This window comes from Lemur catta, chromosome 10, assembly GCF_020740605.2.
Source record: "Lemur catta isolate mLemCat1 chromosome 10, mLemCat1.pri, whole genome shotgun sequence".
In the NCBI taxonomy this organism is placed as follows: domain Eukaryota; kingdom Metazoa; phylum Chordata; class Mammalia; order Primates; family Lemuridae; genus Lemur; species Lemur catta.
Window position 1 is genome coordinate 17,636,550 of NC_059137.1, and position 12,604 is coordinate 17,649,153.

The window sequence follows — 12,604 nt, forward strand, 5'->3', positions numbered from 1 at the left end:
CAGTTAGGTTTGATGACCACTGAACTAAATCTCAGTTCTGTATCTGTAAACCAAAACTAAAATTATTTCATTGCCAATTGCAGGCCTGGCCCCACCTCTGGATGTTTCTCTTGCACGCCCCCGCCATTGCACCAGCATTTGGGGTCACTGATAATTACGGCTGAGCAGCATTTGGGAAGTCACTGCCTTCCAGGGACGTTCATTCAACTTTGGCCAGGTCTGGTTTTCATAAAAACTCTGGCTTATGCTGAATGCACACCTATGTGACCCCTGTTTTAGCTTTATCGCTCAGGGTGAAGCAGTCTATGTAGGACATATGTCAGCACAGGCCCTGGCATCCTGGGAGCGCTTACGAAACATCCCAGGCAGCCCTGTAGGCCAGAAATCAACGCACCAGCAAACATTGGTTGCTGCTCTGGTCAGAGAAGGCTTCCCGGAAGAAATGGCGTTTTAGCTGGATTTTTAAAAGATAGAAAGGATTTGAGAAGATGGAAATTGGGTGTTGGGAAATGGTGAAGCTCCTCCTTCTAGAAAGGGACTGGTGTGGTGGACGGATTGAAGGGGAGAACGTGGGAGGTGAGGAATCTCCCCTGCGTGGGATATGCATACGTGAGAAGCCCATGGGCACGGTGTGGTGGGAGGACTTTAGGGCCATCAGGGCAGCTGCGACTAAGTAGTTATCAAGTGATCTAGCATTTATGAATCCCCTACTGCATGCCAGCATTCCACCTCTGCTATCTAACTCCACACGCACCCTCCTCTGAGAAGGGACACATCTTTGTCCCCTTGCTGTGTGAGGAAACTGAGCATAAGAAAGGTCGTATGACTTTCTCAAGATCACGGTGCAGGAAGTGTAAAAGTCAAGATTTGGACCCAGTTTGGCCTTAAGGTATATGATTAAACCCTAGAATAAAAAAAGGCGGGGGAGGGGGGGCAATAGTGACAGAGCAGCCATTTTCAGAGGAAGCAAAGATAATATCTAGATAAAAAGGAGACAGAGAGAAAAACTCAGACGCTCACACACACACACACACACACACACACACACACACACACGAGCATGCACCAGCACTTATTACAATCCAGGCGAGCTTGTCCCATTGTCCTCTGGCTAATATATTCTGGGGCGAGTTTAGGGGATCTAGGAGAGAGTGACTTGTCAGCTCATAGGAAGTGAAAGATAGCATGAGAGTTACCAATAATCTCACTCTCCTCTTTCAAACCCTCCAAGGGACTAAGAGGCATGTATTTTTTTATTTTTTATTTTTTTCAGAAAAGGTTTCTTTCCTTTCATAACTGCTGGCCTAGATTGTGTCTTTTTTTCCCTCCGGTGTTTGGACAAATGCAACCGGAGACATGATGAGACTGAGCCTTTGCTAGGGGATACAAAAATAAAAAAAAGCAAAGTCGTACACTTTAGGCATTTCCATTCAGAAGGGCCTCCTGTCTCTTCCACTTGGGGCCTTTGCTCAAATTAAATTACCTTCTGCCTGTTGTCACCACAGTTCTATATATATCTAGTGCTTGAGCTATTGAGATAAATGAGTAGAGCCCGAGTTGTTGGGTCAGGCCACAGGAGACATCGCAGTTGCTACCTACTCCCAAAAAGAACAGATTGTGTTTCTGGCCCTGAAGGTCTCGCTCCATGCTTTATGGGACGGAAGTAAAAAGGGCTCAACTATCTGTACCTCCTGATCTTTGAGTCTCTTCTCTAACAACGTCAGAAATCTTTTTGACATACATCAAAGCAATGGAGGGTACAGTTTCCATGTTCTGTGACTGGTCTCTTAGGTCCACCCTTCCTCCTTCAGCCCATCCTCCACACTCTTCCCTGAGTGACAGTTACAGCTCATTTCTGTCCTTGTCCCCACCTAGAATAAAGAGCTTCAGCATTTCCCAACGCCTTGGGGGACATTTGGGTTTCTTCTGGATCTGGCCCCTTGCCGCCTTTCCAACTTTTTCTCTTCTTTATCTCATTCATGCTTTCATTATTAAAAATAATTATAATAATAGGTATCAGAAATTGGACACTTACTATTTGACAGTGTGCCAATTATTTTCCATTCATTATATTCATTTATTGTATCTCATTATAATTCTCTGAGGCAAGTATCTGTATTCTCCTAATTTTACCAGACAAGATAATAAAATTTAGGAACAGAGAGATTAAGTAACCTGCCCCAGGTCACACAGCTTACATGTGATAGATCTGGGACTTAGGTCTGTCCATCACCAAACCCCAAATCACCAATCTTCAGCTCATGTGTATCACTCTACAATGTAACCACATGTTCACATCTGTCTCTTTGCCATCTCAGTCATCATATCCTAGAGATTAAATAATAGCACTTTGTTTTTTTCCATTGTTTTCATCCCTACCTGGAACGGGCACTCAGTAAATGTTTTCCAAATTGTGTTTTATTATATTTTATTTCCTGGAAGTAGGTTGAGGGATGATAAGAGCTCAAGTCTAGCTCCAGACTAGTTCATGCTTGTGATTTGTAGTGATCTAGAGCTGGGTTCTTAGCTGCTCTGAGCTTTACTTTCCTACCTGTTTCATGGGGTAAATAAGTTAAGTCACATTAAGTGCTTTGAAGAGTGCCAGGCATGTAGGAAGCTCTCCAGAAATGCAAACTCTGATTGTCCACTGGCTACCTGATGACCCAGAGTTCTTTCCACATACTTTTAGGAACGTATACAACACATTGCTCTTCCCTCTCTGCTAGGCTAGTCTTTACCTTCCTGAGCATGAAAGCTATGCTTTATTTGGGTTTTTGTGGTGCCCACTCCCTGCCCCAGGGCCTGGCAGATAGCATGAGTTCAGTCAAGATTTTTAGGTATTATTTATTTATTTATTTTAAGACAGGGTCTCACTCTGTCACCCCAGGTAGAGTGCAGTGGTGCAATCATAGCTCACTGTAGTCCAGCTTTGAACTCCTGGGCTCAAGCCATCCTCCTATCTCAGCCTCCTGAGTAGCTGGGATACAGGTATGTGCCACCACTCCGTGCTAAACTTTTCTTTTCGTAGAGATGGGGGTCCTGTCTTGTTGCCCAGGCTGATCTCAAACTCCTGGCCTCAAGTGTTCCTCCCACCTTGGCCTCCCAAAGTGCTGGGAGTGCAGGTGTGAGCCACCATGCCTGGCCAAGGTTTCTAAATGAGTAGGCATAGTCATCTGGATGATGCCTATTCTGCCATCCAGGCTTTGAGGGCACAGGGAGTCTCAGTTGCCTATCTAGTCCCCATGCCTGTAAAAACTACTTTCTACCACTTCTGGGTGCCCCATTTAACATTTACCTGGCAGCTGACCATGCCTTGGGACCATGTGTCAAGCACTATGATGAGTGTATTACATACAACACCTCGCTTCATAGAAACACATTACATTATAGCACCCCACTATACCAGGCAAACACTGGTGAACCCAGTGGGAAACATTCCTCATGGAGCCCACAGTGTGTACTCATTTAGCATTTTCTACCTCCCCAAGAGCTGATGCAGGGCCTTGCTGAGGGTCAAACAGCCAGGCTGGGAAAAGAGAAAGACTCAGGCAGAGCTTTCTCCCAGACAGACTAATGGTGTCTCCACCCCAGGACAAGGGCTTTCTGCTCCGAGCCAGCCAGGATTTCCTGAGGAGCAAAGGGCAAGATCTGGCTCTGATAGCCTCCGGAAAAGCCTGTATTTCACATCCAAATATGCGTAAAGCAACCGCGCTCATCGCTTATTCCACAGGTGCAAATGATGCGCCAGTTCTCATGCATAGGGAGCCTAATGTGGGCTCCATTTAAATATCTCTAGCTATAGAGCTGCCAAACAATAAAATGAGACACTTGAGGAAGTAATCAGCCCCGTCACTGGACTCTTGAGCATATGTTGAACAATCACGTATAAGAGATATTTCCAGGTAGAATTGAAGAGCCCAGCCTTTGGGCTGGAGTGGGTTCTACTCTTACATCCTTCCTAGCTGTGATTTACTAGCTACGTGATTTGGATGGATCAATTCAACCTCCCTAAGCCTCAGTTTCCTCCTCTGCCAAATGGTGACAATAAAGACACCTACCTCACAGGGTTTTTGGAAATATTAAATGGGTGATATACATAAAACACCTGGCGGAGTGCCTGGCACATGGTAACTGCTCAAAGACTGTTTCGTTTAGTATAAGTGGACTTAATAATGTTTTATTTTTTCATCATTATGTTTTTTATTGTTATTTTTATGGTATTGGAAGGAAACACCGTATAGGATGCTGAGTGGAAGTTTCAAAAATGGCAAAAAAAAAAAAAAAAACCCCACAAAAAACACATAAGTAAAAGAAGCCCCTAAACAAAAGAGATTCAAGTGCAACAACTCTGATTTATTCCTCACTTGATTTCTCACCCGTTTCTCCCCAGTGTTCCCCTTGTGCATTATTGTCGGCAGAGGTAATATCAGTATCATCTCACTACTGCTATTGCCACCGCCACCACTACGATCCTGGCATCTCCTTTATACAAAGTCAGCGAGGTGCCATGGGAACAGGCGGATCTGGCTTGAATCCAGGCCATGCCTCTCTCTGTCCTTGTGACATCAGGCAAAACAGGAGGCCAGCTGGGAGAGACAGGGAGGGCCCAGGCTGTGTCTGCAGTACTAATGTGCCCCACCGTACAGAGTTCTTTGTAAGATTTCATTTTCTGGTGCTTCACATTATATCTCTGCTGATCACCTGGCATCTCCTTGAGGGCAGGAAGCAGTTGTCTCTTCTCCTTGTACCTTTTCACCATCTGGTATAACACTTTGCATTCAAGGAATAAATTCTGGTCGCTGGCTCCATGGCTGCTAATTTCTAGATGATGTATTCTATTCAACGGGAGTGTCTACTCTGGGGAAGCAAAACTGCCATGTCATGAATCTTTGATTCTTTGCATAAAAATAGCAGAAGAAGAAATTGCATAACCCTGTTATGCAACTCATAACAATTTCACTTTACAGGAGATGTTCACTTTACAACAGTGGTTTTTCCATCCCTGATGTTGTAACATTCCAGAATGTTTGCCTATTTCTTGGAAGGGAGGGTGGGGTCACCCCAATTACCAGACAGTTGTTAAAGCAAAACAAATAACTAGTCATATTTTCCCTGGTGTCACGCAGCAAGTTTATAGCAACAGTAGGATGAGAACTTGGCCTCCTAAATCCTGAGCACCTGGAACCAGTGGACTTAATGCTGAGAAATTACCTAGGCTTTCATTCTGGTTGTATCCATCTTGTAACAAAAGCACACAAAAAAAATCAGCATTTTTGAGTGACTGCTAAATGCCTTGTGCTGTGCTAAGCACTTTGTTTATAGAAACGCTCACCATATTATCCTTAACTGACAGAGAAGCAAATTGAGACACAGTCCTGATAAATGTCTTTGCCAGGGTCAACTGATGCAAATTAACTATCGGCATCTACACAATTAACTATCTCTGCTATACTGTCCCTTTCCTCCGCTCTGTACTGTAGACATACTCTGCTACCTGCTCTTTCCCAGGTTGATTCTTTACAGTCATGCTATTCTTTTCAGTTCAGAATTTCTTTTCCTCATCCTTCCCCATGGTACACCTGAAAAGCTATTCTTTTAAAATTTCCAGCTCAAATAGCACCTTCTCTGTAAAGACTTCCCTGATTGCTTCTAGGCAGAACAACCCACGTTGGCATAACAGTTTGTGCGTGTGCATTGACACATCTCCCTTGCCAAAAAGAATCTGAACTCCACAACTTTAGGGGCACGTCTCTGTCATTTATCTCTGTATCTTCCTGTGCCTTGCAGTGTGCTAACAATGGAGTAGCTTCTCCATAAATATCAGACGGCAAAATGATGCGTAAAATGAAGAAAACTTTCAAGGAGAAAAAAGAAAGTGAGAACTTTCCTTCAATGAATTAAACTGCCAACAAACTTGAAAGGTGGATATGATTATCCCCATTTTAAGCTGAGGCAAACAAGACAGGATACTGTGGCATTTAGGATTAGAACACAGAGCGGTCTGATTCCCAAAGCTTTTGTTCTCTCCAATACGTTAGAAGAAAGAAAGGCACGTTCGTTCATGGTCACGTGCAAAAGCAGTAATGGAGTTCACAGACAAGAAAGGAAGAAAAAAAGTCAAGGGAAAACGAATATCAAAAAGAAAGGAAGTTGGAACACTGACAGGTCAAGGCAGAGAGAAAGACAAGCAAGACTCCCTAGGCAAGAACCAACTTAGTGCCCAAGAAGAAAGTGCAAAGAAAGGAAGATTGTGGTGACATTTAGATAGCTGAGAATGGCAGCAGAATTAAGCTTCAGATATTTGGAAGACTTTTCTTCAAAACTGTTGCAGGAGCCAGAAAAAGTGAAGGGCAGAGAGAGGGGAGGGCAGCAAGCAAAGAGGAAGGATGATTTAGAGGCAGATGTCATAGCTCAGGAAGGGAGCGGCTTGACCCTGCTGCTTGAGGAGGGACGCGCCTAGGAGTTCTGGCACCGAGCACACCACTGGTCGCCGTGTGCAGCAGCATATGGATGAGGGATAATAGCGGCCCCACAGTGACATAAGGGACGACCACGGATGGCATTTTAAGAAAGAGGCAGGAAGGGACGAGGAACCAGAGGTCTCCCAGAGGTCTCTGCTATTACCAATCTCCAATTGTGAAATGCACGCAGAAAGTTTGCTCTCAACTGGAAAGAATTCACATATGGCGAGAGACACGAGGGGTCGGATGGCACCTCCATAGTGCACGGAGTAGGAGCCTGGGAGATACCACTTTAAATATCAAATGTGGGAAAGAAAAAAGGATAATTGCAAGTATTCGTCCAAAAAAGTGCTTAGATTTAGACAAGCTGTATTCTTCTCCATTAAGATCATTCAAAGTGGCCAAATACACACATTGCTAAAATATAGGAAAATCTTATAAGAATGACATACAGCTAAATTTAAAAGCTTTTTAAATATGCAGGCAAGATGGAAGGTATTCTTGTGATTACACAATAGGGCAAAAGAAGGACTATTCCTTCAAGGAGTTTTCAATCCATTAAGATAATAACTCCTCATATTTATATGGCACTTCCTTAAATTTTCTTGAATCCTCTGTCCATCCAAAGCCTTCACAGAAGACGCTTCATAAACATGCTCATCCCATGGATAAAGAAAGACCAGGGGCCCAAGACGAGAGAGTCACCTTTGTCCAGCGGCTGTCAGGGGTGGAGCCATCTCACCATGCATGTCTTGCTTCCTGCTTCCACGGACTTTCACTTACCATTCAATAGGGATGATAACTGAATTCTTTCCAGAAATGGGGAAAAGTGGCAAAAAGTATAAATACACAAATAAGCCATGACTTGATGAATGAGTCTTCCATTTTCATACAGTATCAGAAGGTTTAAAATGCTAGAACCACATGCGAATGATGCTGGAGAATCTGCATAAGGAAGTTACATCTCTAACCATAGAATAGAATTCCTGGCAAGGACATTTACTCCAACCCTGGCATTTTCTACATAAGGAAACAATCCTGAAGAGGTGAACACGCTAGAATGTCAGAGAGCTGGCCTGAGCACCAGCAGCCGGTTGTGCATTGCTTTCTCTCGTGACACCTCCAACTTTTTTCCCACATCTGAATACCTCCTATATAATTCATTTCATCCTCTGTTTTTTTTCCTAAATAGGTCCACATTGTATACTTACATATATGTTTGAAGAGATCATTGATTAACTATTCACAAAACTTATTATAAATAAAAAATAATGATGAAAATAAATATATAACCATTAAAGGTAACACACTCAACTGTAAACTACATGAAATCATCTCATTTACCAACATACCACACTCTTGAAGATGCTGATCCAGCCTAAATGTCCCATTTTACAGATGAGAGACTTGAGCCCAGAGAAGGGCTCCCAGTGGCAGACCTGCACCCTAAACCATACTCCCTCCAACTCTGCTCTTTTTATCTAATCTCAGCAGTTAATATGCCAGTAATTGGCAAAGATGCTTGCTGTTCTGAGTGGTGCCGGGCTGTCAGGCCCAGACAAGAAACTGAGACCACAGCCAATCCAGCCAAAGAGGGTGTGTAGAGAGGATTCAGCAGGGCCAAGCAGTGAGCTGAGCACACCACTAGCCAGAGATTCATCCCCTGCCGTTAATTTCAAAAGTGTTCCTTGCAAGCAAGAAGTTTCTACAGCAGGTATTCCCCACTAGGGAGTGGTAGGCTCCTGCAGAATTTCAACTATCAATGCACACTGCCCCGCCTGCCCCCAATAATAATGGAAAAGAGGTTTCTGGGAAGACTGACAATGGCTCAGCAAGTCTTTGCACAGGAGATCCTGGTGTTTTCCAGAGAAAGACAATTTTAGAATCTTAATAGTGAATGCCAAGCTGAACACTCAGTTTGCAAAAGTGGAATTAAGTTTTATTTTGATTTATTTTGGACTGAAAAACCAGAAAAAATAACACTGGTAACAGATGCCCAGAAAGTTCAGCACAAACCATGACATTTTTCTTATATAAGTTCATGCAGGTTCTCAGCTACCCAGAATGATACAGAAGGGCATTGGCAACGTACTAAGTGGGAGCTAGGAGAACTGAACAATTGCCAGGTCACAGCATTTAAATGGGTATCTTAAGCTCAGAGTCAAGCAGACCAGGACTAGTGTCCCAACGAGTCTGATCTGGTGGGATTGAGAAGAATTAACTGCCCAGTGTAAAAGACAGAAAAACTAATTATCTGATCAATGAGATGCCTTTTTTCCTTTAACAAGAATGATTACATATTCCATCCTGTTGACCTTGCCTTGGCTGTCGTGAATCTCAGCAATAAATCTCAAGGACAAAACCGATAACCATATTAAACATGGGATATCAGACTTCATTTTCTATTATAACAGCCATTCTCAAATTTGCCAGTGCATGAAGATTACTTGGAGAATATTTTAAACTACAGATTCCTGAGGCCCAATTTCTCATACTGAATTAGAATTTCTAGCAATAGGGATCATGAAGATAGACAGATAGATAAATAGATAGGTGGATACATAATGTATAGAATCAAAGCCCTCAAGAGATTCTTAATCCAAGCATTTGTTTAAAAGTCAGAGTTTGGGGCCTGGTCAACTTTATCATCTTTACATATTACCTCCATCTTTAATAGTTTTATTGAAAGGATCTCAGTCGTAAGCTGCCTGAAGTCCTTGGTGAAAATAGAGTACAAATAAAGGGTGAGAGAAGAAGCCAGCAGAAGAAAGAACAGATAAGAGAGGGAGCAAGTAATCTAGAGATACAAGATCTAGGAACAGATCTTGGACTAGAAGAGAACTTTCTAACCTTGAAGGGAGACTTCTGTTACCCATAGAAGAAATAAAGTCGGAGCAAAGACAGCTTTATACAATACTTTTTTTCCTCCTTCTTTTCATATAGTGCTTTCCCAGGAAATCTCTTAAATAGAAAGTGTTCATTCCTTTCTGTGGAGGTGGGAAGGACTCCAAAAAATAATATAAAAGGGAAGATAAGGCTGAGTCCCAGGAAGGAGAGCCATGCACTAGCGTTTCATAGCTGGGCCCCAGCAAGACAGAGGCAGGCTGTGGATAAGGGTCAGGCTGGGTTATTTCAGGTCAGTCCTGTCCTGCTTGGCCCACGGGAAATGGAGTGTTGTTAGTGTGAGACAAGAGCTCAAATTGGCAACTGCCCGGCTTTGATTTAATTACATAGTGAGACAGTTTCTTAGGAGCATACGACACAGTCCTTTCTCCTAAACATGAGTTTAATTTTCAACAAAACACTTCTCTCATAAACATCATGTCGTTTCTAAACCCTTATTGCCATTCCTGGAACTGCTTGCAGCCTTTCAGAAACCCATTATTTTATAATTATAATCAAGACTATTAGGACAGGACGATTTGTGCCAAAAAGCACATTTACACTCAGAATTGTCACTTAGCACTGTCACAGGAGGAATCATCTTAATTCTACAGAAATCAAGGGGAGTTGCAGACTCTGCCTTTTAAACTTTCAATTCCTAGATGGTGTGGGAGTTGCTGACCTTGTCTAAATTATTCTCCAGTTACTCCAGCAACCACCCCTGGTGGAATAGTGCAGGACACCACAGCAAGCGTTTATAAGATGGAAAAGAATGCAGTCCTGGGAATCGGGCCAACTTGGGTTCACACTCTGATTCTGCCCCTTCCAACTGGACAGTTCACTCTTCATACCTTACTTTCTTCATATGTGGAATGACTACACTACCAATATGTGCATCAGAGGGTTATTTTAACCCTTTAATGAATTAGCATACAAATATTAATAGAACAGTCCCAGGTATGTACCAAAAGCTTAGCAAATGTAAGTTGTTATTGTGATTAATACATATAAGCTGTGTGACCTTGGGCAAGTTACTCATCCTCTCTGTGCATCCATTTCCTCACTGCTAAAATGAGGAAAGTGGCCACTTACTCACAAGGTAGCAGCAACAATCAGATGAGCACACATGGTCCTCAATGTATTTGGTTCCTTTTGATCGACCACTTAGACCACAGATTTCACTCTGAGTTGAAAATTCAGTGATCTCCATGATGGAAACCATAGTGTGTGATCTTATTCCAACCAGCTTTTGGAACTTCCCCCATTATAACCTCTGTGTTTAATCACAAGTCTGTGATGCCCATCAGGAAGTCAAACCAACTAAAGACAGATATGACAAAACAACCCCAAGCGTGTTGTTCAAAGAAAGGCCATCAATGGGCCCTGATTCGTCCATTGTTAATAATCTCTAATCACATGTATCTCTGATTTGCTTTTCCAAGGCTTTTATGGCTGTTAATATAAATAACAATAACAATAATTCCCTTTTGTTAATATCAGTCAAAATCATGATCGTGGGATAGGAGGTTTTATGCATTTTTGTGGGAGCAGGGTGCTCTTGGCATAGAATAGTGTTCAGAGTCCCGGCACTGAAGTACAGTGGACATACACCCTAGTCTCAGTGCTGCCATTTATTAACAGGTGATGTTAGACACATTATAAAATGACTCTGAGCCTCGGTTTCCTCATCTGTAAATTGGAAATGATTTAGTATTTTCCTAAGTTATTGTTGAGACAAAGTAAATGAGATAGAACAATAAAGCCCTTGCACAAAATGATTGATCAATTAAATGTCGCTATTGTTGTTATCATTGTTATCATTATAGCCAAGTGAGTTCTTTCAAGAAGGTATCATTACACTCATTCTATGCATTAAAACCTGAGTCTCAAGGCACTTGACTGCCTTGCCTGTGATCACACAAGCAAATGGAGAGCGTGGATCAGACCTCAGTCTCCATCCTCCCAGGCAGTTCACCGTCACATATTATACAAGTTCATATAGGACTCCAGGAACCTGCTGGCGATTTCTAAAAAGGTTACAGAGTCCAGAAGGAGGCTGGAGTCTGCCAATCCCAGGGATGGAGGCTGGGACAGTGAGAAATGCCTATGGAAGACACTATGCTAAAAGCTTATCCTTGGTGTTTTCCGTCACATATTATACAAGTTCATATAGGACTCCAGGAACCTGCTGGTGATTTCTAAAAAGGTTACAGAGTCCAGAAGGAGGCTGGCGTCTGCCAATCCCAGGGATGGAGGCTGGGACAGTGAGAAATGCCTATGGAAGACACTATGCTAAAAGCTTATCCTTGGTGTCTTTCTTTCCTCTTTTTGTTCTTTGGCCAAATTTTCTACATCTAATTGGTTAGCCTTATCGTCCATGTATACTTTGTTCGAAGCTCCTTGAAGTCTTTCATGGAAAGAGATGTGTTATAAATAAATCATTTGGTGTATATAATAGATATGCATATGTATTTGCTTAATGATTCATGGTTTCAGTTTGAAAATCCTTGACTAGTGTAAACCACACTGAGAACTGCAGGGTTTCACTTCTCGCTATGAAGCAACGGGGTGTAGTGGAAAGTGAACTTCCCTGAGTGGGCGGGGGGCACAGGTTCAGGCCTTGCCACTTGCTTACTCTGTGGCCTGTTGACAATAAATTTGCGTCATTGAACTTCAACTGTCACATTAGTAAAATGATAAAATTAATTGTTGATTTGCTACTTCACCTGGCCAATAAGAGATGCAAATATGGTTATAATTGTGTGACTATGTTCCAAGTTGTAGGGTATTACACAGATTTAAGACATTCTAATTCGTATTCATTTCTATTTCACCCTTCACCTCTCTTTCCTCCAGAGGGTTTAAACAGCTGCAAAGAGCCTGTCCCAGGCCTGACTTTCCTCTCTCTTCCTCTTTTTTTTCTATAGATACCATTTCTTTCCTTTTGTGTCCACCTCACCTGCAATTCCTCGAATTCCGGATAGGAGAGGGGACTATGGAAAAAGGCAACGTCAGCCTTGCATATAGGAAACATGTTGATCTTCCTGCTTGGAGCCTTGTGTATTTGCTTGAATGAACATACATATGTAGAATACATACTCAAATATGAACACAAGCACATGCACATATAGCAAGGACATACACAAAATCACACACTTTCAACCATCCTCAGAAACTAATGGATCCATTGGTAGATAAGCAATCATGTATGTACATTATCCCCCCCTTATCCACGGTTTCACTCTCTGAGGTTTCAGTTA

At 42.5% G+C, this 12,604-nt stretch overlaps 1 long non-coding RNA gene across 1 annotated transcript in view; it reads right to left on the minus strand.

The window, feature by feature from the left end:
- The window catches only part of LOC123646269, a 45,764-nt gene extending 38,028 nt beyond the window's left edge, over positions 1–7,736 (minus strand). The window contains exon 1 of the long non-coding RNA XR_006737843.1: positions 7,167–7,736. This is a non-coding gene — a long non-coding RNA (uncharacterized LOC123646269). The remainder of the gene's footprint in view (positions 1–7,166) is intronic.
- Positions 7,737–12,604: the final 4,868 nt, after the last annotated feature.